The 4797-nt window shown below is 35.6% G+C and overlaps 1 non-coding gene across 1 annotated transcript; it reads left to right on the top strand.

Annotated features, from left to right (window-relative positions):
* Window positions 1-562: 562 nt before the first annotated feature.
* Window positions 563-673, top strand: LOC120096463 (U6 spliceosomal RNA). Its single transcript, XR_005492866.1, has one exon. It is a non-coding gene; the product is annotated as a U6 spliceosomal RNA (small nuclear RNA).
* Window positions 674-4797: the final 4124 nt, after the last annotated feature.

Here is a 4797-nt window from a genome sequence, read left to right on the forward strand (position 1 = left end):
CATCCTCTGCTACACATATATCTTGAGCCATGGATCCATCCAGGTACATTCCTTGGTTGGTGGTTTAGACTCTGGGAGAACTGGGTGGTCCATCCAGCCTGTGATGTTTTTCTAATGGGGTTTCAATCCCCTTCCTTTCCCCTAGTCCTTCTGCCAGCTCCTCTACCAGGTTTCTTGAGCTCCAGCTGATGGTTGGCTCCAAGCATCCACATCTGTATTGGTCAATTGCTGGCAGGACTTCCTCTGGACCTGCCACATTAGTTTTAGGTTCCTGTCAGCAACTACTTCTTGACCACCATAACAGTACTGGGTTTGGTGTCTGCAGATATGATGGATCACCATGTGGGGCAGTCCCTGGTTGGCCCTTCACTCAGGCTCTGTTCCAATTTTTTGTCCCTGTTCTTCCTTTCTGGGTTAAAAAGTTTTGAGATGTGTGGGTGTCCCCATCACTTGAATGGGGGCTCCTCTGCTGTAGGAGGTCTCTACAGGCTCTATCTCCCCCTTCTCTGCACATTTCAGTTAAAGTCATTCCCATTGGGTATGGAGAGCTTCACCTTTGCTGGTGTCTGGAACCCTTGGCAGCACACATACAAAATTTGGAGTAATACAGAGAAGATTAGCATGGTCCCTGCACAAGAAATACTTGGTGTCTTCAGCAGAAAGATAAATAGATTTCCTTCAGGGCTTTATACTTAGCTCCCCCTTTGTACTCATTTGCAATAAGGAAGAAATTATTAGTTTTTCAAGTAGAAGACAGCCCTGTATGTTGGACATTTGCTTGTTATTCTACATTCTTTGCCTCCTGTTCTGTGTTGGCCACACTTTTAATCAACAAAAATCTTCAAAGTTCTCTGATCTGGCCTGGCCTTCCTTTTGAGCTGTTCCTCAGGGATGTTCATGTACACCACTTCTCTGCATATTTAGCTCATACATGAAGGTCTGATACCTTTGTTATGCTTCACAATTAAAGATGACATTGATGCCAGTGAGACTAAGGATTTTTTGTTTTGTTGTTGCTTGTTGTCTGTTTGTTTTGTGATGAGTGTGTGTGTGTGTGTGTGTGTGTGTGTGTGTGTGTCTGTGTGTGTACTTAGTTTCCAAGGTAGAATCCTAGAAATTCAGCCTCTTCAGAAGTGGGAGTTAACAAACAGTTGCATTGGCATAGAAGGAGGATGGTATGAAGTAATAGTAAAAAAAGGTGGGGTTTCAACAGAAGCACTTGGCAGCCATGAATAGCTGGAGTTTCTGCATGAAACACTTTGGGGTGGCACTTAGGATACTTGCTATGGTTCTACACCTAGAAAACAAGGTCATAATTTTCAACCAATCTTTCAAGAGCCCCCACAGGCTCACCATAGTGATAGAGCAATTGAAGAAGCAAGAGGTGGTGGAAAAGGAAATGGAAGAATTTAATCTTAGATAAAGGACTATATATTTACTCCAAGAACATTATCTCCTACACTGAGTATAAATATAGGTAAAACTGAATACTAGAGTTAACTAGTGTACATAATCTAGCAGAACTGGTCAAGGCATAGTCCTCCTTACCATAGCTCCTATTTATGCCTTGTACTAATAAAGAATGGTGATCATTCATCTTTGTCCCATTATCCAGAGGGAACCAGTATGGTTTCCACAGGATGGCCTGCACCAGGGTATCCTGTGGATAGCTTTGGATTTATATTTATATCTTGGGAGTTATTGTCTTGCCTCAGGAGCTTCACTGTTATAGGAATATAAGCTGATTGAAGATTTGAGACAATGACCTTGTGTCTTCTACACATGTGGCTGTGTAGAGTCAAGCTAGAATCTGGCCCTAGAAATCCCAAGAAGACCTAAGACATTGAATGCACGCAGAGGTAACAGGCTTTATTTTTTTTTTAATTTCCTTGCTGCTTTAAGAGGAACCAATGACAAAGTGAAAGTCACTTTTTACTGCCTATTAAATTTTGTATACTTTTCGAATATGTTCGGCAATCAGTAATTCCATAATTATTTTGCAAATGTATATCTCTTACAAAAAAAAGTTTTAGTTTGTTTCTAAACTTAAATTTTTTATTTAACAACTCTTGTTTAAGAACATCTAAAATGAAATGTTTTGTCCATTTCGCAGTCTAAAATAAGACACTGTTTGAACATATCCAATGTAAAATTATATATAATATAAAAAGTAAGTATCAGTTTCAGATCCAGTAGATTATGCCTTCTCTGTTTCTCTTACTTTTGTTCATTGTAAGAACTGTGAATTATGAGTGGCATCACTTTTCTCTGCTAGGATGCTGAGAACCCCTTCTCTACCGGAGCTCTGCACTAAGCCAGTCACCACATCTCTGGGTTTTACTGCATCACTGTCATAGCTCCTTCAAAGCTTAATGAAGCTCAGGCATATTCATACACGTTTGAGAGAAGCCCCAGGGGCATTCCTTGTTCCATATTTTTGAAAAGGAGCCATGTCTTTAGGGTGCAATTTAATGGTACCAGGATCTGTCTCTGGTATCCCCTCAATGCCTTTGCTCCCTATGAATTCACATGAAAGAACGGTCTGTAGTGGTGAATGCAGATGATGTTTTAACAGAATAACATGAGCCCCTGTCAATGGTTAGAATGGATGATTGCTAAAGGGCCTTTTGTGGAAGACACAGCTTCCAAGATTGACACTGGATTAGAGAAGATTGTTTAAACATCCATGGTTAAACACCTAAATCCTTGATTAAAGCACTGATTGTGTGTGTGTGTGTGTGTGTGTGTGTGTGTGTGTGTGTGTGTGTGTATCAGGTTATTGTCATCATTTTAAGGATTAGTAAACTGAGAAGAGTGGTTAGACACAAGTAAAAATGATCATATAAAATTACTACATAGTTTTCTTTTAATCCTAGAGAAAGAAAACATGGTAGGATTGTCTTCTGCTTTAGTTCTTCTAGCAAGATGCATATCACTATGGGAAATACAAAAATGGCTGGAGCATACGCTAGTTTAAGACAGCATCATCTTTTCTGAAGTAAGGATGGATATTTTTTAATCATAATTTACCACTGTAATATTTATCACACACACACACACACACACACACACACACACACACACACACACAATCAAACAAAGAAAAACCATGTGTTCCATTTAACTAAAGGACTTGTTTTGAAGCGTCATGAAATTTTCTGAATTAGTAAGTAGAAAGGTCCTATTAAATACTACAGATGTGTGGTAACTATACATTCATTAATTTTAAATACATTGTATGTTTAGAGAATATTTCTTCCTAGAATTGGGAGATACTTACTGTAATAGTACTCATAGAGGTAGAGACTATAATTTTTATTTGATTAAAATTTTTCACAACAACAAAGATAAAAATAGTAAGGTTTCTTTTTATTACCATTGTTTTTACTTGCCAGCTATTGATGATTATATAGAATTAATTATAAAAATTGAGAAAAATCATTGTAAAAGCATTTTCATAGTCTTCTAATAAAACCAGTTTGAATCAAATCTAAATTCCAAATGCAAAATCTGGATAGAAATTGAAAACCTGAAAATAAATCTGAATATAACATTAACTTGATCACAACAGTGTCTTAAACATTGACTGGTATAACAAACATAAAGCACAAGAAATTTTACATAATAATGGATGAAATAATATTAATATACTGTTACTGTTACATATTTATTTCATGTTTTATTTTTTGTATGTATTTTGCCTGAATGTATATCTTTGTACACTTTAAATACCTGATTCCTGTGGAGGTGAGAAGAAAGTGTAGGATTTCTAGGAAATAGAGTTATAGTAGACATTTATGAATTGTCATTTTTTGTTGGAATTTGAAGTTGGATCTTCTAGAAGAACAGCCAATCTTCTTAACTACTGTGTCATTTTTCTACTCCCTTAATTTATTTTTAAATGAATGTATAAGTCTAGTTTGTTCCTATTGAAATATTTTTCATTCATTTTAATAACTTGTTTATTAATTAATCAAATTACTTATTTATTAGTATACAGTGTAAGTAGGTTTTGAACTGCTTTCTTATTGGCTCAGACCCCAAGTTGTAGGATTTAAGGTGTATATCACCTTGCAAGTTCAGACATTTATAAGACAATTTGGCATCCATTTTATTTCATGTTTCCCTGAGTGTTTAAATTGTGAATTATGGTTTGAAATGTATCATACAGCAAATTAAACCATTGCCTCATGAGCTTTCCATTTTAAGGATGCAATCATATATAACATGCCATATAAATACAATTCAAAAAGACATAAAATTATAAAAAGCCACTTTAAGAATCATAGTCCTCATACCACCCATTAGATCTCTAGACTTGTGCAATAGTAATTTTTAGCCAACATTTCCTTATGTTCTACTACTTCTATTCCATCCTGGAATCGATCAGTACACATTTTATGTATTTTAATTTATCTTACAGTTTGTGTGTCACACTGAAAGAACTATAACATGTTACTATAACTTATTATTACTGGCCTATAATAAAGATCTTACATATTGGCTCTGAGTTGTTGAAGAAGGGAGAAACCTGCTACTGGAATGTGGGTAGTTCCTAACAACCTCTTAGAATGTCAGCGCTTTCTTAGAAGAAAATTAGTCGGTTATTTTATGACTTGTGCTAATGGAAAATAAAATGTTTATATAACTATACTTTGTTTCATAAAATATTCAGTATACTTAGATATAACTCAGGTAAATACTTAAATGACAGTTATTGTTTAAAGAAAGATTTCTAAAAGCATAGAACCAAAAGAAAGTCAAAATGTGAGTCTTCAATTAATGATAGCCATATTA

The sequence above is a fragment of the Rattus norvegicus genome, chromosome 13, assembly GCF_036323735.1.
Source record: "Rattus norvegicus strain BN/NHsdMcwi chromosome 13, GRCr8, whole genome shotgun sequence".
In the NCBI taxonomy this organism is placed as follows: Eukaryota; Metazoa; Chordata; class Mammalia; order Rodentia; family Muridae; genus Rattus; species Rattus norvegicus.